Here is a 22,856-nt window from a genome sequence, read left to right on the forward strand (position 1 = left end):
AATTGCAGGAACCTAGTCAAGTTCATGTCTTCATTCATCATGGTCCTGTGGAACCACTCTATCCCAAAGACCGTCTTAACACGAAAATTTCTTATTAAACGCACATGAACAAATTGGGATAAAAGGACAAATCGTTCACGCTGACGCTGATCTTTCCGTGTATCTGCCAATTTTTGACAATTGTGTTGCTTTTAATGTGTATGTTGTGTTCTGTACAAGTGGAGTGCTTTAATTGTGATTACATGTGCAGTTCATTAAACTGTATGGTTTGTAGGCACATATACGTATAGTTTCACATCAAATGAAGCACACACACTAAAGTGAGAACACAACTCATCACGGGTAAATTACAGTCTTTTTTATGTAAATATTATTAGAAGGCGTAATGCCCGCTATGTGGAACACGTGAAGAGCTGTGTGAAGCATCGTACTAGTTCTTATGTTAACATATATTTCAGGTTCGTTTTACATTGCAATTTCATTGATATTAATACTGCTTTAACGTCGTGGGTTCGCACAGAGAAATATTATTGTTTGGCATAACATAATTTCTGTGGATTTACGTAGCTGACATAAAAAGTACCCGCTGTGTGACAACCACAAGAATTTAATTAAACCTACGATTGTTCTTTGCAAATGATTTTAAATGACTCTGAAGTGAAATAAGATCATTAAAATGCAAACTTTGTCAGTTACTGCCGCGACTCCGTGCCGTTTAGTATTGCCAGTATTCAAATAAGACGTGGCGGCAGTGCAAATGGCCGACAGCAATCAATTATAGGCTAGCGCTGTATTGCGCTTTCTGATATTCTGAAAAAACAAGTTATTAGTTTCCTAACATGAGGGATGCTAAACATACATAAATAAATGTTTCAAGAGCTAATAAACACATAAATTCAACAAAAATGCAACGCAAGTAGACTTACAACGCATCTTACACCTATCCCCTTCCAAGATCAAGACCAAAGAAAGTAACTAGATAAAATCATTCGACTGTTTCGCAGTTATTAATATTTTATCGTAGAACAAAGAATATTATTCATAATAAATCGATATTATTTCTAAATACAACTACGTTGAATGACGTTTTTTCTGTACAATTTTACGTACCGTCTTTCAAGAATCATAAAAGTCTGAAGTCATTCCACTGTTCGTATTTCCGTATGAACAAATATTGTTCTCCCAGGGTAACCAGTACATAATGGTGTCTCACTGTGAGTATGTGGTACGACCTTCGGAGCGATCACTTCACACACAATATACCCTACCAGGCCTGGTAACAACACCAAAGGCGTGCAACACTTGTACGCTCCGGTGACCGTGCGACCTGTCACACAGAATTTGCAACTCCAAACATTTGCACTACTGGCCATTAAAATTGCTACACCAAGAAGAAATGCAGAAGATAAACGGGTATTCATTGGACAAATATATTATACTAGAACTGACATGTGATTACATTTTCACGCAATCTGGGTGCATAGATCCTGAGAAATCAGTACCCAGAACAACCACCTCTGGCCTTAATGACGGCCTTAATACGCCTGGGCATTGAGTCAAACAGAGCTTGGATGGCGTGTACAGGTACAGCTGCCCATGCAGCTTCAACACGATAGCACAGTTCCTCAAGAGTAGTGACTGGCGTATTCTGACGAGCCAGTTGCCCGGCCAACATTGACTAGACGGTTTCAATTGCTGAGAGATCTGGAGAATGTGCTGGCCAGGGCAGCAGTATCCAGAAAGGCCCGTACAGGACCTGCAACATGCGGTCGTGCATTATCCTGATGGAATGTAGGGTTTCGCATGGATCGAATGAAGGATAGAGCCACGGGTCGTAACACACTAAACTGTAACGTCAACTGTTCAAAGTGCCGTCAACGCGAACAAGAGGTAACCGAGACGTGTAACCAATGGCACCCCAAACCATCACGCCGGGTGATACGCCAGTATGGCGATGACGAATACACGCTTCCAATGTGCGTTCATCGCGATGTCGCCAAACACGGATGCTGAAAACAGAACCTCAATTCATCCGAAAAAATGACGTTTTGCCATTAGTGCACCCAGGTTCGTCACTGAGTACACCATCGCAGGCTCTCCTGTCTGTGATGCAGCGTCAAGGGTAACCGCAGCCACGATCTCCGAGCTGATAGTTCATGCTGCTGAAAAGCGTCATCGAACTGTTCGTGCAGATGGTTGTTGTCTTGTATACGTCCCCATGTGTTGACTCAGGGAGCGAGACGTGGCCGCACGATCCGGTACAGCCATGCGGATAAGATGCCTGTCATCTCGACTGCTAGTGATACGAGGCTGTTGGGATCCAGCACACACTGATGGACACACTGTTGTTTGGCGGTCTATGCATTGCACCTTGAACGAGACCAGCCATGTCAGTCACAGTGTATGTTGGCGAATACTGTCCATTAATAGAGGTATCGCGTGTAGGCCGACTGGTGCAACAGACTGCTGTCATGGGCCCTGCATGTACTAAGTGTAGATTGTGAATGCTCTGTGATACATAGCTGATGGATTGCAGCGGTGGAAAATCACCAATCTACAGTGCATGAAAGGTGAGCGCTATGTCTGCATGAAAATATTTCTTAGCCAATGATGGGACAAGTGCATCATTTATTTGACTGAAATTGTGGCGAATGACTTCGCCTTCAAGATTTCATCATCTATAGAGAGCTGAAGATTCTTGCATGTTTAGCAGTTGTCTCTGTACTAATTTTGCATGTTTTTTGTATTATGTTATTTATATGCTGGCTCATTGGCTGAACTTTAGTACTGGCCACTCACTCGCTACTCTTGTTCGTGGTATAGTGCAAATGTTGGCAACGTCTATGTGTCATTGCGTCAGCCAGGTGGAGACAAGCAAATGTAGAGCTAATTAGCACTGTCTAACATAAAAGTCGCGACACTGCCCCTCGTTTTTGTTACCCCCAGCGATAGCGGCGCCCCAAGCGGCCAGCAAGCGAAACTTCAGAATGTGATGTCGGATGAGTGCGAATACTAACGTTATATTGATTTGTAACATAATTCTTACAATAGGAAATTATGTAGTTCCGTAAAAATCGACAATTACTAAATTATTTAGTGTCCTAAGGACCCAGAGAGATACGAAACGGTGCATTTCAGGAGAGTTTATTTACGATTGTCTTCCAACGTACAGAAATTTACTGAGTAATGTCGCTTTCCTAAAATAACAAAAAATTGCTAATAAACACCAGAAGACCTGTCCTTTACAGAAAGACGTCGTATACCTACCCAACAAAGCGAAGCTTTGTTCGCCACACTCTCAGCCAACTCAGTGAATGTGGAATGTAGGAAACCTATATAGACTGTAATACCAACATTATTTAACGTAATCAATAAACCATCACCTGTAGCTTAAGCCCTCGCGACCACTACGGTCGCAGGTTCGAATCCTGTCTCGGCGTGGATGTGTGTGAGGTCCTTAGGTTAGTTAGGTTTAAGTAGTTCTAAGTCTAGGAGACTGATAACCTCAGATGTTAAGTCCCATAGTGCTCGGAGTCATTTGAACCATTTTGTTTTTTTTTTTTTTTGTGGCTTAAGGGAAACAACACAGGTGTCATAAAAATTGTCAACACAGAATGAACCAATTTCACACTTGTTAATAAATCTGAGCCACAAACGGCAAAAATCTTCAAGATATCCACTTTTCAAGCAAATCTAATTACATATGCAAAAATATTTGTAAATTAGGAAGCTGACTGAAGCGTAAAAATAGGCTTATCATAAGACACCATAAAAAATTGTAAGTATCAAGGAAAGTGTTGTGGTTGGCAGGAGAGCCAACCGTGTTAGTAAAGGAGGCCGAAATGCACGCGTTTTAGCTCACGCAGGCTGGCGTGAGGTCTGGAACATGACAAGGGAATTAGAATTGAGAAAAACGGACGTAGCTGGTGGAATACTTAAATTTAATCCATTAATGACGAACGTCGCTCTTTATGGTACATGATTCACAATATCAATAGTACGAATACTGGCGCCTTGCTAGATCGTAGCAAAATACGTAGCTGAAGGCTATGCTAACTATCGTCTCGGCAAATGAGAGCGTAGAAGTCAGTGAACCATCGCTAGCAAAGTCGGCTGTACAACTGGGGCGAGTGCTAGGAAGTCTCTCTAGATCTTCCTTGTGGCGGCGCTCGGTCTGCAATCACTGATATTGGCGACACGTGGGTCCGAAGTATACTACCGGACCGCGGGCGATTTAAAGGCTACCGCCTAGCATGTGTAGTGTCTGGTTGTGACACCACATTCCTCCCCCGCAAATCGGCGTACGGTCGTGGCATAAGGCTTCCGCCCGCCGTGGGGAGGACCCCATGTTGACGTATGTGACGAGGTGGGGAGCCTAACAACAGGTGAGGCTGTATCACCCGCACCCTGCCATTCTGACCGCGGGGAGCGAGGAAACGCCTGAAAACCTGCTCCAGGGTGCACGCCAACATGCGATGTCTGCGCCCGTAGAGATACAGGAGGGGCCGAAGGGTCGACCTCCATCGGGCCGGGGCACCAGACGGGCGAAGACGACACATGGTCCGAAGCGGGCAAGAGTTCCATGTCGGAGGACAACTGGTCACGGGAAGCGACCGGCGGCGCGTGACCCAGGGAGGCGCACGGCGGTTGCAGCGACGCGTCCACTGCAGGCGGCGGCGGCCGCGGCGACGGCGGCGCGTCGCCATGGGGCAAAATGGAAGGCAGTGTCGGTAACACCTGGGGCTGAGGCGAGCCAGTAGATGGGTCCCCGAGGCGCTGACCGGGCGGCACCGTCGCTGAAAGCAGACGGCGAGCGGCAGATCCCGTGCGACGACAGAGGCGCAGCTGATTGAGATGACGACACACCTCACCAGAGGCCCCCAAAACCAGATACATAACGCTGCCGAGGCAGCGAAGAATGCTCCCTTCGAGCCAACGCCGTGAACCTCGATAGTGGCGATAGTAGACAATGTCGCCTGGAGCAAAAGCAGGTGTCTGCCGCGGCACAGGAACCTGATGCGGCGGATGTAGCAAAGACATCAAGGTTCGATGATGACGACCGTGGAGCAACTCGCCGGCGAGCGACCATCTCGAGGCTCAGAGCGATACGAGGACAAAAAGAGCAATAACGCGTCCTCTCGAGAATGCGACTCTTTGAACTTCAACATCTGTGACTTGAAAGTCCTGACCAATCTTTCAGCGGCACCGTTTCACTGTGGCGGAAACGGCGCGGACGTCAGATGTTGAATACCATCGGCCTTTCAGAATGACTGAAATTCTGCCGACATGAATTGTGGGCCATTGTCGGAAACAATAGTTTGTGGAAGACCTTCAATGCAAAAGATAGCGGATAACGCTTGGATGGTGGCAGATGACGTCGTGGAAGACATCCGGACAACAAAAGGAAAATTACTGAATGAATCTACCACAACCAAGCATCGAGCATTCCAGAATGGACCATCAAAGTCGATGTGTAAGTGTTGCAAAGGGGAAGTGGCTTTTGGCCATGCAAAGAATTTCCGCGGTGGTGCTGATAGTTGCTCGGCACACACCATGCAAGAAGAGCACATATTCGTAATCGCGGCATCGATTCCGAACCAAGTACAGTGCAGACAAGCAAGTTGTTTCGTTCTCACTATACCCCAATATCCTTGGTGGAGAAGCTGTAAGACAGAGGACTCTAACGAACGTGGTACCACGACCCTGGACATCATTATCAGAACGCAACAGCAAAACACCACGTCGTACAAAAAGTCTCTCCTTGTGAGCAAAAAATCGGCGAACCAACGGGTCCCCGATCCGTGACTTTGACAAGGGCCATTGCGTAGCAACAAAACGCAGAACGGGAGCAAGGACAGGGTCGGCAGCTGTGGTTGTAGCTACACGACGAAAATCAATCGGAAACGATTCGACCACGTCATCGGTTTCCGCATCAATGAACATGCAAGCAAGTTCGGAGGAATCGAATGCTCCATCCTCAGCAACAGGCAAGCGGGACAACGCATCGGCGTTTCCGTGCTTAGCCGTGGACCGATACAAGATATCGTAGCGGTACTGCGAGAGGAAAATAGACCAGCGAATGAATTTCTGCGCTGTACGTGAAGGTACAGGCTTGGTCGGATGAAAAAGCGATGTCAAAGGTTTGTGGTCTGTGATTATGGTAAAGTGACGACCATACAAGAAATCATGAAACTTTGTAACACCAAATACGAGAGCCAATGCTTCTTTCTCGATCTGTGAATAATTTCTTTGAGCAGACGAGAGCAATTTGGACGCAAAGGCAATAGGGCGATCGTGTGATCCATCTTTGTGCGCAAGCACAGCTCCGATCCCGAAATCTGATGCATCCACCATCAACAAAAGGGGCTTCCGGGGATCGAATGGCGTAAGGCAAGTATTGGAAAGCAACGCCGATTTCAACTGGCGAAAGGTGCGTTCGCATTCCGTCGTCCAGACGAACGGAACACCCTTACGGCGTAAGCGATGAAGCGGAGCTGAAATGGAAGAGGCATGTGGAACATATTATGATAATAGTTGATTTTGCCCACCACACTCTGTAGCTGCTTCAAATTCTGCGGCGACGGCAAGTCTTGTATGGCACGAAGGTGGGTGGGACTGGGATGTATGCCTTGGGCATTGAGTACATGTCTCAGGTATGGCAAGTCCCGAGCGAAAACATTTGTCCTTCCGCAAGCGAAGACCATTTTGTCGCAAGGCCTGAAATAATGTTCTGATATTGGCCAAATGTTCTTCTTCCGTCTTTCCTGAGATCGCAATATCGTCCAGATAATTTGCTACAGTAGGGACCGACGCACAAACAGTTTGTAGATATTTCTGAAACAATGCAGGGGCGGATGCACACCCGAATGGCAGTCGTTTGAATCGATACAAACCAAGATGCGTGTTAACCACCAAAACGCGCTGGGATTCTTCGTCCACCGGTATTTGCAAGTACGCATCTGCTAGGTCCAACTTCGAAAAATATGTACCCGGGTACAGTTTGTCAAAAAGATCTTCCGGGCGGGGTAAAGGAAAAGTTGCAATCATTAGCTGTGGATTCACTGTTGTCTTGAAGTCCACACAAAGTCTCAACTTGCCGGAAGGTTTTGGCAAAATGACTAAGGGCGATGCCCAGAGAAAAGCCTGCACACGTCTGCAAATTCTTCACATAGACGAGAAACTCTGAAGGCACCGTCTGCTTCACTGATAGGACCTGATTTACTATAGACAAGTTAAACAACTGGAATAAATCGAAACCAAACAAGTGCACTGCAGAAGAAGAACGAAGGACGTAAAATGACACAAGTTTTGTTAGTCCTTTGTATGTTGCAGGAAGGCTGCACTGTCCTAACACCGGGATACGTTGCCCTGGATAGCTTGTTAACTCAACATTTGCGGCACGCAACGGAGGTGTTCCCAGCAGTTTGTAAGGGTCTTGATTGATCAGTGAAACTGCAGCTCCTGTATCGAGCTGGAATGGTATCACTTTGCCGTTAATGTCCAAGTCTACAAAAGGTTACGTTCCTGCTGACGGCAAGAGCGACTGTCTCGTGCAACGTGAACTGACCCTGGCACATAATCACTTGCGACTTGACGGGATTTCCGGCGATGTCGACGCACTCCATTTTTGGGACGAACACAGTCACTGTTAGGGAGAGTGGCACTGCGCGGAGTGGAATGAATTACATGAATTTCCATGGGCGAAATATAGCGAGCCTGAGTATCCTTGGTTCGATTCCGATTCCGGCGTGAAGCAAAGGGCCTGGAACGGTTTTGAGTTTCCGATCTGAGCTTTTTCTGGCAAACACTCTGAACATGTCCTTTTTTATTACAATAAAAGCAAATAGCCTGGAGTGAGCGGCAGTTCTCACGCGAATGTCTAGTAGCACATCGCGGGCATGATTTGATCACTGCATTTGTGTGCTGGCGCGGCACACGTGGCTGAGGACCTGGCGGCAAGCGGCGTGGCCGGGCGCGAGGGCTGTTTACTGCTCCGTGCAGCTCGCCCGGCGGGCCGGTTGACCTGCCCCACTGCTGGCGAAGTTTCAAATGATTCCTGAGCAAAGTCAAGTGTGTCCTGCCGAGCCAATATGTCCATCACTTGTTGAAGGGAGGGATTTACTAGTTTCAAAATCCGTTCCCTTATACGAACATCAGAAACGTTCTGTGCAATTGCGTCACGTACTATAGTATCTGAATAAGGGAGTCAACATTGACACTCAAAAGCACAATCCCTAGTAAGGCCTTGCAAGGTTGCAACCCACTCCCGATTAGTCTGACCTGCTGTACGTTTTGTACGAAAGAAGGTATACCTTTTCGCAACTACATTGACTGATTCTTTGAAATATGCATCTAATGCAGACAGAATTTCTTCGTAGGACAGAGATGCTACGTCGCGTCGGGGAAATAATTTGACTATCACACGGTACGTGGTCACGCCGACAGAAGACAATAAATAAGGCTGCCGCTCGTTACCTTGAATTCTGTAGGCGGCGAGAGGGAATCCATATTGACGTGACCACTCCGTCCAGCTTTCCAGTGCAGCATCAAAAGGTCGAAAAGTGGGTGCAACAGCGTGTTGTGGCTGCGTTAGCGGTGAAGCGGCTGCTGTCGCATCGTTTTGCATCGCACGTTGACCCTGGACGAGCTGTCCAAGGGCATCCAGTAAGGCCTGCGTCTGCTGATTCTGTAAGCGACAAAAGTCGGACAGTACATCTGGAGATTGCGGCGAAGCCATTACACAAGTAAATCAGGGCAATTTAGATAAGAACTCGGTTTTGCCTTGTCGCCAATGTTGTGGTTGGCAGGAGAGCCAACCGTGTTAGTAAAGGAGGCCGAAATGCACGCGTTTTAGCTCACGCAGGCTGGCGTGAGGTCTGGAACATGACAAGGGGATTAGAATTGAGAAAAACGGAAGTAGCTGGTGGAATACTTAAATTTAATCCATTAATGACGAACGTCGCTCTTTATGGTACACGATTCACAATATCAATAGTACGGATACTGGCGCCTTGCTAGGTCGTAGCAAATAACGTAGCTCAAGGCTATGCTAACTATCGTCTAGGCAAATGAGAGCGTAGAAGTCAGTGAACCATCGATAGCAAAGTCGGCTGTACAACTGGGGCCAGTTCTAGGAAGTCTCTCTAGACCTGCCGTGTAGCGGCGCTCGGTCTGCAATCACTGATATTGGCGACACGTGGGTCCGACGTACACTACCGGACCGCGGCCGATTTAAAGGCTACCACCTAGCAAGTGTGGTGTCTGGCTGTGACACCACAGAAAGTGCCTATGATAATAACGACAAACAACACCATAAATAGACGCTTCTCTTGCATGAAATAGTTGCTTAGATTCTCTTGCTTTTAGTGCCGTAAAATGCAAATATACACTATCCGCAAATATTTCATCGTTAACAAGTTGTAGATTTTGTCATTGAATCAGTGTGAATCGGCTGCTTTCAAATTTATTTCTTGATAATTCTTATCTCTCGGTAATTTACTTACATACAAAACACAAAAATATATCAGCTATTAAAATCAAGTAGAAAATTAAAAAAAAAAACAAATATTATGCTGTTATGCTTATGACGCGTGTGACTGATTGCTTTCTACCGCTTGGAGCGCTAGTGTCGCTCCAGCTGTCAAACGGTAACAACTTTCGTATCAAGGAGTGTCGTGGCTGTATTTATTAGACTGTGTAATTAGTTATTCAGAAAATGAGAAAATGAATCGTGTCATTTTTACACATCCGTTGTTCGTTGGATATCCACCTTTATGGTGTAAAGATCAGAGTAAGATATTTCACTTGCGGTAACGCAAGCACAAGAATTATTCACATTGCGTAGACGGTCCTTTCTTTAAGATTTTCTGTTGCAGCATATTGGCGTTTCTATTATTAAAATATCGAGCAGTTTGTATAGTGAAATATTACTAATGATTTTTTTTTCTTAAATGTGGATTGTTGTGTTGGTGGCAGACAGCAATGAATTATTCTCGTTTTATGGACGGCTCATTATTAATTTTTTACTTATCCTGCATTTGGTGCTGCCACTATAGTTGAACATATTTTAAGCAGTTCTGCGTGTTTTGTGTTGCACCAGTTATAACTTGGTCTGTATAGATTACCGAAATTTGTGGCGTGTAACTGATCGCAAGTAATTTGTATACAGTAGTGGATTTCCGATGAGAAACGAATTACATACGCTATGTAGATGGACCGTTCTTTCGTTTGTGCTGTTACAGTATGCTGCCGTTTCTATTATTCACACATGTAACGCTTTCTATGGTGGAATATTAGTAACAACACATTGCGGAATGTTGTGTTGGTAACGGACTGCTACAAATAATTCACGTTTGTGAACGGCACATTAAGAATTGTCTTCTGCAACATTTGGGCGTTTCTGTTATCGATATATATAGGCAGTTTGGCGTTTTTTATGTTGAAGATCGCAAGTAATTTGTATACAATAGTGCATTTTTGTTTCAATGAAAGACGAATTACATACGTTGCGCGGTGGTCTAGCGGTTCTAGGCGCGCAGTCAGGAACCGCGCGACTGCTACGGTCGCAGGTTCGAATCCTGCCTCGGGCATGGATGTGTGTGATGTCCTTAGGTTAGTTAGGTTTAAGTAGTTCTAAGTTCTAGGGGACTGATGACCAGAGTAGTTAAGTCCCATAGTGCTCAGAGCCATTTTGAACATACGTTGTGTAGACGGCCCGTTGTTCCGTTTCTGTTACTACAGTATATCGCCGCTTCTATTATTCGTGTATACAGTACATTTTGATGTGAAATATTATTAATAATTAATTATGGAATGTGTAATGCTCAGTTGGCGACGAACTGGTTCGATAATTCACGTTTTATGGGCGGCCCATTATTAATTTTCTACTACTACTGCATTTTGGTGTTTCTGTTATCGATGCACGTAGGCAGTCTGTCGTTTTTTATGTAAAAGTTATTACGACATTCGTCTGAATTAAGGACATTTTTTTTGTTGAAATTCTGATCGGAAGAAGATTGTACACATTGGTGAATTCTGGTTGCGATGAGTGATAAATTACATGCGTTGTATGGGTGACGCTTTCTTTAGTTTTTACTGTTAGAGCATATTAGTGTTTCTATTATGACCTTTAACCTAGGGATATCTAGGTTAGGTGGGAACGTGACAGTCTGATTGTGAGTTCGCAAAGCCAACAAATGAGAAAGCAAAAACGTGGTTGTGATGGCAGTCTGACCTGTAGCGTAGCCCGAGGTCTAGGTTAGCTTGTAGGGCAATAATTTGGCTGTGGGTTGGCGAAGCCAACGAATGTGAAATCAGAAAAACTGCTTGTGGTGACGGACTGACCTGTGGCGTAGCCCGAGGCCTAGGTTGGGTTGGGAAGCAACAGTTTGCTTTTGATTTGGCGAAGCTAACAAATGTCCCCCCCCCCCATGAATCATGTACCTTGCCGTTGGTGGGGAGGCTTGCGTGCCTCAACGATACAGATAGCCGTACCGTAGGCGCAACCACAACGGAGGGGTATCTGTTGAGAGGCCAGACAAGCGTGTGGTTCCTGAAGAGGGGCAGCAGCCTTTTCAGTAGTTGCAAGGGCAACAGTCTGGATGATTGACTGATCTGGCCTTGTAACAATAACCAAAACGGCCTTGCTGTGCTGGTACTGCGAACGGCTGAAAGCAAGGGGAAACTACGGCCGTAATTTTTCCCGAGGGCATGCAGCTTTACTGCATGATTAAATGATGATGGCGTCCTCTTGGGTAAAATATTCCGGAGGTAAAATAGTCCCCCATTCGGATCTCCGGGCGGGGACTACTCAGGAGGATGTCGTTATCATCAGAAAGAAAACTGGCGTTCTACGGATCGGAGCGTGGAATGTCAGATCCCTTAATCGGGCAGATAGGTTAGAAAATTTAAAAAGGGAAATCGATAGGTTGAAGTTAGATATAGTGGGAATTAGTGAAGTTCGGTGGCAGGAGGAACAAGACTTCTGGTCAGGTGACTGCAGGGTTATAAACACAAAATCAAGTAGGGGTAATGCAGGAGTAGGTTTAATAATGAATAGGAAAATAGGAATGCGCGTAAGCTACTACAAACAGCAAAGTGAACGCATTCTTGTGGCCAAGATAGATACGAAGCCCACACCTACTACAGTAGTACAAGTTTATATTCCAACTAGCTCTGCAGATGACGAAGAAATTGAAGAAATGTATGATTAAATAAAAGAAATTATTCAGATAGTAAAGGGTGATGAAAATTTAATAGTCATGGGTGATTGGAATTCGGCAGTAGGAAAAGGGAGAGAAAGAAACGTAGTAGGTGAATATGGATTGGGGTTAAGAAATGGAAGAGGAACCCGCCTGGTAGAATTTTGCACAGAGCACAACTTAATCATAGCTAGTACTTGGTTTAAGAATCATGAAAGAAGGTTGTATACATGGAAGAACCCTGGAGATACTAAAAGGTATCAGATAGATTATATAATGGCAAGACAGATTTAGGAACCAGGTTTTAAATTGTAAGACATTTCCAGGAGCAGATGTGGACTCTGACCACAATCTATTGGTTATGACCTGTAGATTAAAACTGAAGAAACTGCAAAAAGGAGGGAACTTAAGGAGATATGACCTGGATAAACTGAAAGTACCAGAGGTTGTACAGAGTTTCAGGGAGAGCGTAAGGGAACAATTGACAGGAATGGGGGAAACAAATACAGTAGAAGAAGAATGGGTAGCTTTGAGGGATGAAGTAGTGAAGGCAGCAGTTAATCAAGTAGGTAAAAATACGAGGGCTAGTAGAAATCCTTGGGTAACAGAAAAAATATTGAATTTAATTGATGAAAGGAGAAAATATAAAAATGCAGTAAATGAAGCAGGCAAAAATGAATACACACGTCTCAAAAATGAGATCGACAGGAAGTGCAAAATGGCTAAGCAGGGATGGCTAGAGGACAAATCTAAGGATGTAGAGGCTTATCTCACTAGGGGTAAGATAGATACTGCCTACAGGAAAATTAAAGAGACCTTTGGAGAAAAGAGAACCACTTGTATGAACATCAAGAGCTCAGATGGAAACCCAGTTCTAAGCAAAGAAGGGAAAGCAGAAAGGTGGAAGGAGTATATAGAGGGTCTATACATGAGCGATGTCCTTGAGGACAATATTATGGAAATGGAAGAGGATTTAGATGAAGATGAAATGGCAGATACGATACTGCGTGAAGGGTTTGACAGAGCGCTGAAAGACCTAAGTCGAAACAAGGCCCCGGGAGTAGATAACATTCCATTGGAACTACTGACGGCCTTGGGAGAGCCAGTCCTGACAAAACTCTACTATCTGGTGAACAAGATGTATGAAACAGGCGAAATACCCGCAGACTTCAAGAAGAATATAATAATTCCAATCCCAAAGAAAGCAGGTGTTGACAGATGTGAATATTACCGAACAATCAGTTTAATAAGCCACAGCTGCAAAATACTAACACGAATTCTTTACAGACGAATGGAAAAACTAGTAGAAGCCGACCTCTGGGAAGATCAGTTTGGATTCCGTAGAAATGTTGGAACACATGAGGCAATACTGACCTTACGACTTATCTTAGAAGAAAGATTAAGGAAAGGCAAACCTACGTTTCTAGCAATCATAGACTTAGAGAAAGCTTTTGACAATGTTGACTGGAATACTGTCATCCAAATTCTAAAGGTGGCAGGGATAAAATACAGGGAGCGAAAGGCTATTTACAATTTGTACAGAAACCAGATGGCAGTTAAAAGAGTCGAGGGACATGAAAGGGAAGCAGTTGTTGCGAAGGGAGTAAGACAGGGTTGTAGCCTCTCCCCGATGTTGTTCAATCTCTATATAGAGAAAGCAGTAAAAGAAACAAAAGAAAAATTCGGGGTAGGTATTAAAATCCATGGAGAAGAAATAAAAATGTTGAGATTCGCCGATGACATCGTAATTCTGTCAGAGACAGCAAAGGACTTGGAAGAGCAGTTGAATGGAATGGACAGCGTCTTTTAAGGAAGATATAAGATGAACATCAACAAAAGCAAAACGAGGATAATGGAATGTAGTCGAATTAAGTCGAGTAATGCTGAGGGAATTAGATTAGGAAATGAGACACTTAAAGTAGTAAAGCAGTTTTGCTATTTGGGGAGCAAAATAACTGATGCTGGTCGAAGTAGAGAGGATAAAAAATGTAGACTGGCAATGGCAAGGAAAGCGTTTCTGAGGAAGAGAAATTTGTTAACATCGAGTATAGATTTAAGTGTCAGGAAGTCATTTCTGAAAGTATTTGTATGGAGTGTAGCCATGTATGGAAGTGAAACATGGACGATAAATAGTTTGGACAAGAAGAGAACAGAAGCTTTCGAAATGTGGTGATACAGAAGAATACTGAAGATTAGATGGGTAGATCACATAACTAATGAGGAAGTATTGAATAGAATTGGGGAGAAGAGGAGTTTGTGGCACAACTTGACGAGAAGAAGGGATCGGTTGGTAGGACATGTTCTGAGGCATCAAGGGATCACCAATTTAGTATTGGAGGGCAGTGTGGAGGTTAAAAATCGTAGAGGGAGACCAAGAGATGAATACACTAAGCAGATTCAGAAGGATGTAGGTTGCACTAGGTACTGGGAGATGAAGAAGCTTGCACAGGATAGAGTAGCATGGAGAGCTGCATCAAACCAGTCTCAGGACTGAAGACCACAACAACAACAACAACAACAACAACAAATGTTATAGCAGAAAAACGGGACATGATGACAGAATGACCCGTAGCGTAGCACTACGTCTAGGTTAGGTTTGAAGGCAACGGTTTGGTTGTGAGCTGGAGAATGTGAAAGCAGAAAAATTGCATGTGGTGACAGACTGACCTGTAGTGCAGCCTGAGACCTAGATTAGTTTGGAAGGCAACAACTTGGTTGAGAGTTGGCAAAGCCAACGAATGTGAAAGCAAAATAACTGGTTGTGGTAACAGAGGAACATGTAGCGTCGCCCGAGACTTCAGTTACGCCGGAAAACAACAGTTTGTTTGTGTTTTGTCTCTAATCACCTCAAGGCGGCCCCATACGTAACAGCATGCTTGGCAAGCACGATTGCGCCAGCGCTGCTTGTCCAAGCATGCTTGAGAGTATGAAGGATAAATTTGCGCTAGCATCAGAGCTGTACAAGCAGCTTGATGGTCGATCGAATTTCTATTACGCTTGCTTGTGCAAGCGTTCAAGTATGTAAATGCTTGATCGTGTGTATCAAGAACAGGAAGGGTTATGCAAGCATCTGTCTGTGATCTCGTTTGATTTAATTTTCATTTGCTTCTGTTAAATTACATTCTGTACAAGGGTTGTACTGCACTGTGGGTCAAGTGAAAGAACACAATATTACATGGAGAAAGAGAGAAGAAAAATCAACAGTACTGTGTGATAGTTTCCATAGCGTGTCTACCACAAATAGTAAACACAGGAATAATGTTTTTGTTCATTTAACTAATCTTTATTCCTCATATCACGTTTTGTCTTTTATTTTTTCCGGAACACTAGCCAAATGGTTGCCAAAAAGAGTGTAAAAAGGCTGATCCAGAGAGTTAGTTGCAGCAACAGAAAAAATTCGTCGTCTGATGGTAGCGTGTTGGGTATCTCAAAAATTCTACAATTAACTTGTCCCCGGGCCAGAATGTTTAGCAACTTTTTCTATTACCGATGACGTGTCTGTAGACTGGAAAAGCTTCTGCAGAGAGGTATGTACTGAAATGTGTGTCAATGAAAGTGGGAAAATTGGGGGCGATTTAGTCGTTCTCGAGATCGACAAGGCTTTGTTCGGGAGAAGAAATTACGGCAGAGGGAACAAAAAAACAGGAAGGTGGATTTTCGGCGGGACCCTAAAGAAACGCACAAGTTTTTTTTTTTTTCAAAATTGTTCCCAAACGTACGAAGGAGTTGCTCCTCGGTGTCATAAAGGAGTCTATTCTTCCAGGAACGACTGTCATTTCCGACTGTTTCAGGTCGTACAAATGCTTAAACGATGAAGAATTCAACCATTTTGTAGTAAACCATAATGTGACGTTTAAGGATCCCGAAACGGGTGCACAGACTAATAGTATTGTAAGGCACATGGTCAGCCGTAAGGCGATCTTTCCACTGCACCAGACAGTGCACAAAACTTTTCGACAGTTAATTGTTAGAGTACGTGTCACGCAGAAGGTATTCTCAAAAGCAGAACTTGTTTATGCATTTTAAGAAGAGTGCAGCAACAGTGTAAGGGCCCTATTGTGATGTGTTTGAATCAAAAATCATGGTGTTAATATTTTTATGTTTTAATGGAATTATTTCTTTGTTTCTACATTTTTATTTCTTGGAGATGTGGTCCGTCTCTGTAGCTAAATAAAAAGCCGTTTGTTTTTGTCATACACGTTTCGATTCCTCTCATTTACGAAGTGACATTTGCGGCACGTGGTACATGGCATTTCTTAAATACAAAGAAGCGAACCTGTGTTCGATAAAAATAAAATCTTGTTTTGTTCCGTAGACAGGTCACATCCCCGAGAATATAATGATATCAGTTGTGTTAAATCGTTTATTACGTTTTTTTGTGTATTCGTGTTTCTGTGCGAAACTAAAGTTCCACCGCACTAATTATACGTACGATGCCAAAGGGTGTTGTTAAAAATGCAATATTTGTTTCTCCCGCGTTTGAAATCAAAACATCGTTCATATTCTTCCGCCCTCTTACATACCCGTCTCCGCTTGCGGTAGGCATCACCAACATACACTGTAAGGTAACTCCCTTTATATGGTGGTTAATGTATTGCACTTCGAACGGGATTGGCCGTGGTAGCCACTGTGTATGTTGGTGAATACTGTCCATTAATAGGTGTGTCATGTGTTGGTCGACTGGTGCAACAGACGGATTTCATGGGCACTGCCTCTACTATGTGTGGTTTGTGAGTGCTTTCCGATACATAGCCGATGGATTGTAATGGTGGAAAACCATCAGTACTGCAGTGTATGAAATGGTGCGCTTTATGTCTGCATGAAAAGATTTTCTGTCCTGTGCTGGGACAAGTGCAACACTTATTTGACTGAAATTGAGGCGAATTACTTCGCCTTCAAGTTTTCATTTTTTCCAGAGCTCAAGATTCCTGCATGTTTGGCAATTGTCTATGTACCAATTTGGCTTGTTTAGTGTAATATGTTGTTTATGTGCTGGCTCATTCGTTTGTGTCACGTTAATTTTTCCTGTTAATGCCTTCCAAGGCGGTAGGAGATGAACTGTTTTGAGTGATTGGGGTGGGCCAAGAATAAGAGTTATTATCTTTTTAAATTCGTTTAACATTAGGTTTCGACCTTTTTTCTTTTAGAAAAAGGAAGCTTTCTTGGAATTAGCTTAGTTAAAGAATTGTAGTTTCTTTAAAGGATCTTGGCCCTTCTATCTGCAATTTTTCCATAGAATTATATGGCTCTTTTAAGCGTGGCTGAGATGTATTAGCTGAAGTTTTCTTAATTACTGCAACATTGGCTGAAACACAATTGGAGCGTTGTTGACCGCTTCATTTGTTGGTGTTATGTGTGCAATTATTTTATATGTGTGTTTTACATTTTGTTTGAGCGAAATACTGACAATGTATTTGTGAAGGCAGCCGCCAGGAAGGTCATGAGGTACCGTTTGGTTGTGGAAGCTCCACCACCTGTTGTATTTGCAGCACCAGTTTCATCTGAATTTGTTGTTAATTGTGCCAACCTGCACTTTCTGTAAGTTGTTGTAGCTTACAGATTTATTGTAATTTATTCTGAAATAAATGGGTGAATAGTGTTGCCTCTGGATCTATGTCCACAATCCTTCCACGCCCAAATTAGCATAGGTTGTTATTAAAGCAGACCAGCTTAATCCGCTCAGCAGCTATGTGCGATTTATCTGAGCTCACGTAACACATTAAAACAAGCCTCGCTCATAGCTGCTCTTTCGATCTAACCCACGTAACCTATGATCGCACCTCTGGTGGCACCTGACAGATACTAGATGTAGTGCCTCTGCACCGCTATTAGTGATACAGGCTGGTGAGGATACTAAAACACTGACATCAAGCCATGTCTTCTGGATGCCTCATTATTGTGTCAGGCAGTGTATAACTCTTTTACATCTTTCATTTCCTACTATTGAGGGGACAGTCGGCTCAGATCCAGTTCCGGCAGGAAGCCAATTGGTTTCTTCCAAGCCTTTTTAGTGTTTTGTAACGACATGGCCTAACACTCAAAATCATTTTAATCAAAATGACTAGCCCCAGTAGCCTAGGAACTTATATTTTCCAAGGCTGTTTGCGCCTGTTAACCCGGGGCAAAACGAATAATCTCCTGGTAGTCGAATTTCACGTTGGAGCCAAGAGGGAGACTGAACAGACGGCGTCTGCATTGGTGTGTTGGATAGTGTGGCGAAAATGGTTTTCGTTACGGTACCCGCTTAAAAACAAAGCCCAGTGTAGCAGATGCTGTGCCGTCTTATCTGGAGCTTAGGCCAAAGTCTCTGAACAATGAAATCAAGGACATGTGGGCAATCAACAAATGAAATTTGCTGCCATACAAATATACATAAATGATCATTGAAGCCTCTTTCTTAATTTGGGAATAGCTGAGTGGCACAGCATTTAACGTTTTGGAGGTGAAGGCAACTGGGCACTCTGAACCATCTGACAACCGTGTAGCAAAACCTTGACAATGCCATGTCTGTAGCCTGGGTGAACAGCGGACCAAGTATGTAAGGCCCAGACACGTAGCTATCTTGCCACTCTTAAATCACTGAAAAGCCTACTAAAAAGCAGCCAATCGCACGAATTTCACGCCGTCCTTGGACAGCTGATTGAAAGGATGTGTGATCTGAGCCACTTGGGATATAAACTCCTCTGATATGTCATTACCCAGAAACGAATGCGAATGTTTAAGGTTTGTTGGCACCAACTTCTTTATGATCATTTCAACATGGTCGGGCGTTGGTGTAACTAAGAATGTGCTCCAGATAGTTGATGCTGGGGTAAGAAACTGCACTTTTCCAACTGGCAACATAAAACATTTTCATTGAGCTGTTTAAAAATGGTTTCAAGATTCTTGTGATGTTCCACACTTCATAATGATAATATCATCGAAATAACTGACACAGTGCGTAATGGAAAATGGAGGGTGCAGCCACAACGCAAGACAGCAAGCGATTATATCTGTGGAAGCTGAGTGGCACATTTAACACTAGCAACTGCCATGAAGCCTTATCAGACAGCAGTTGGAGATATGCGTTCTTGAAATCTATTGTTACGCAGCAGAATAATAGTTAAGTGTAGGAATAAAATTTTGTTAGAACCTATTGGGACGACACTAAGTGGACCACATCCGACAGGTATGCAACAGTGGCGTCACCAGTGTCAACACTTGGAAGAACATAAGTACCCATTCTGCTCTCTCACGATGTCTAATGACTACTGAGGTTGCTGATGTGGAGTACCTGGCAGTAGATGGCAGCACAATGCGCGTAATATGAGAAACGTATTTTTTGGGGTGTCCGGATACTTTTGGTCCCACAATGTTTATCATATTCACGAAAGCAGAAAATCATCATCAAGAAATGGTTCAAATGGCTCTGAGCACTATGGAACTTCCGAGGTCATCAGTCCCCTAGACTTAGAACTACTTAAAGCTAACTAACCTAAAGACATCACACACATTCATGCCCGAGGTAGGATTCGAACCTGCGACCGTAGCATCAGCGCGGTTCCAGGCTTAAGCCCTAAGAACCATTCGGCCACAACGGCTGGCAAAATTATCATCAGCACACAAAAGTGTGTGTTGAGTTATCGTGAAAGACAGTCATTGGAGAGCACTACGACGAAAAATAAGAGAACGGCGGTTGCAAAGATCACTGCAGAACTAAACGTCGCACTCGCGAACCCTGTCAGAGTCATAACAACAGGAAGTGAGCTCCACAAGAAGGGAGTTTTAGGGTGAGCTGGAATTCCAAACCCATTCGCCAGTGTTGCATATGGGCGTAACAAGAAAATGTAGTACCGAAGCCATAATATTTAGACTACGTAACAAAGGAACAAAAACATTTGGAATGAATGAGTCTTGCTTCAGACAGTTTTAAAAAAAATGTAAATTTGTGGTAAGATCTTAAGGGACCAAACAGCTTGGACCCTAAGCTTACACACTACTTAATCTAACTTAAACTAACTTACGCTATGGACAACGCACACTCCCATGCCCGAGGGAGGATTCGAACCTCCGATGGGGCGAGAGACAGTTTCCAACTGCTGGCTGAATTTACGGGGGTCATTCCAAAAGAAATGCACACTATTTTTGTAAATATACAGTTTGCGTTCTGCATGTGTGAAAATTTTACAGTTTGTAGATACATCCTTCCCGCTTGTTTTCAAACTTAGTTCAACCTGTCCCCGTGAGTGGCGCCGTCACAGCGTGTCTTCAAGATGGCTGCTACACTTGACGTTCGTCCGAAGCAACGTGCGGTCGAAGAATTGCTGTGCTGTGAAAACGAGACAGTGAGAAACATTCACAAGAGTTCGAAAAAGGTGTATGGTGATGCCGCTGTCGACCCAGTAAAGTTAGTCGGTGGGAAAGCAGGTTACGTGATGAAAGCGGGCACGGCAATATTGAGGACTGTCCCCGCAGCGGTAGGCACACACTCCAGACTATGTGCAGAGAGTTAACGAATTGTTGACTGCTGACAGACGCATCACAGTGGACGAATTGTCACGCTACGTTGGGATAGGGGAAGGAAGTGTTTGTAGAATACTGAAAGTGTTGGCGTTAAAAAAGGTTTGTGCCAGGTGGGTCCCCAGGATGTTGACAGTGGCTCACAAAGAAACATGAAAAACGGTATGCAGCGAACTTCTGCAACAGTACGAGAATGTTGAAGATGAATTTCTTGGAAGAATTGTGACAGGTGATGAAATATGGCTCCATCATTTTTCACCAGAGACGAAGAGGCAATCAGTGGAGTGACATCATGCAAATTCACCCAAGAATAAAAAATTCAAAACCACACCTTCTGCTGGAAAAGTTATGGTTCAAATGACTCTGAGCATTATGGGACTTAACATCTGAGGTCATCCATCAGTCCCCTACAACTTAGAACTACTTAAACCTAACTACCTAAGAACATCACACACATCCACGCCTGAGGCAGGATTCGAACCTGCGGCCGTAGCAGTCGCGCGGTTCCGGACTGAAACGCCTAGAACCGCTCGGCCACCAAGGCCAGCGAAAAGTTATGGCTACGGTGTTTTTCGATTCCGAAGGAGTCTTGCTTGTGGACATCATTCCAAGTGGAACCACCATAAATTCTGATGCATATGTGACGACACTGAAGAAACTTCAAGCTCGACTTAGTCGTGTTCGACCACATCGGCAAAATCAGGACGTTTTGCTGTTGCATGACAATGCACGGCCACATGTCAGTCAGAAAACGACGGAAGCGATCACAAAACTCGGATGGACAACACTGAAACACCCGCCTTACAGTCCTGAACTGGCTCCATGTGACTATTATCTCTTTGGGAAACTGAAAGACTCTCTTCGTGGAACAATGTTTGAAGATGATGACTCCCTTGTGCACACTGACAAACAGTGGCTCCAACAGGTTGGTCCAGAATTTTACCATGCGGGTTTACAGGCGCTGGTTCCAATATGGCGTAAGGCAGTTGAGAGGGATGGAAATTATGTGGAGAAATGAAAATATTGTTCCTAAAGGATGTATCTACATACTGTAAGGCTTTCACATGTAGAATAAAAGATGGATTTAAAAAAATTAGTGTGCATTTCTTTTGGAGTGACCCTCGTATGTACCAATAGTAATGTAGGGCAGAGGCCCGGTGATGATTTGGGTAGCCATATCGTTGTATGGCAAAAAAGTCCATGATTACTCTGCAAGTTCGCATTGCTGCCAGGGATTATGTGATCGTTCTGTCTGATCAGGTCCATCCCATGGTACAATACCTTTTGCATAGTTGGGATGCTGTGTTCCAAGATGGCAGGGCCTCTTTTCACACAGTTTGCATCGCCCCCAACTGGTTTTGTGAACAGAAGTAAGAATTACAGAGTCTCCCCTGCCCACCAATATTTACTGAGCTTTTTTGGTACACTTTGGAGAGAATGGTGCTTGTTCGCTATCCATCTCCTGAACTTGCCACTATTTTGTAGGAGTAATGGAATAAGATTCCTTTGAAAACGACTCAGAACCTGTATTTATACATTTCGAGACGACCTGAAGCTGATAAAATATTCTCGGGTTGGTAGCTGAGTCAATGCGTCGTTCACCGACAACGTTTCAGCAAATTTCTTACTTGAAATCTTCAGGCGTAGTGTCGGGTTCACGTCTCGTCCGGGTCTGTATAGCCACTGGAGCGCGGGCTTCTCTGCATCCTCGGCCCTCGGCGCCGTTCGGACCAATTAGGCGCTAGCGGAATCGGCGAGCGAGCGAGAGAGAGAGAGAGAGAGAGAGAGAGAGTGTGTGTGTGTGTGTGTGTGTGTGTGTGTGTGTGACGCGAGGGGGAGGGGGGGGGGAGGCTCGAGTTGTACACCGCACGCGACGCTTTTCGGATACTTCCGCCGACGCTCGGCTTGCAGCTAATGACTCCGACCAGCGAAAAGTTCGCAGTTTTCCGTATACTACAGCCGATGTATGCTAAGTTCAGCGATTTAAATTTTTAAATTTTTTGAAATGGACAAGGAAAAGCCTTGATTTATTTAGTGCTGCAGGAACAACTTGTGCCTATGTGATCAGTCATAAAATGCATTTATGACAAATGTTTTAAAAACGGTTGCTAATAGTGTTCCTGAAGGGACGATCATAAAATGAATGTACTATCAAAA

This window comes from Schistocerca gregaria, chromosome 1 (assembly GCF_023897955.1).
Source record: "Schistocerca gregaria isolate iqSchGreg1 chromosome 1, iqSchGreg1.2, whole genome shotgun sequence".
In the NCBI taxonomy this organism is placed as follows: Eukaryota; Metazoa; Arthropoda; class Insecta; order Orthoptera; family Acrididae; genus Schistocerca; species Schistocerca gregaria.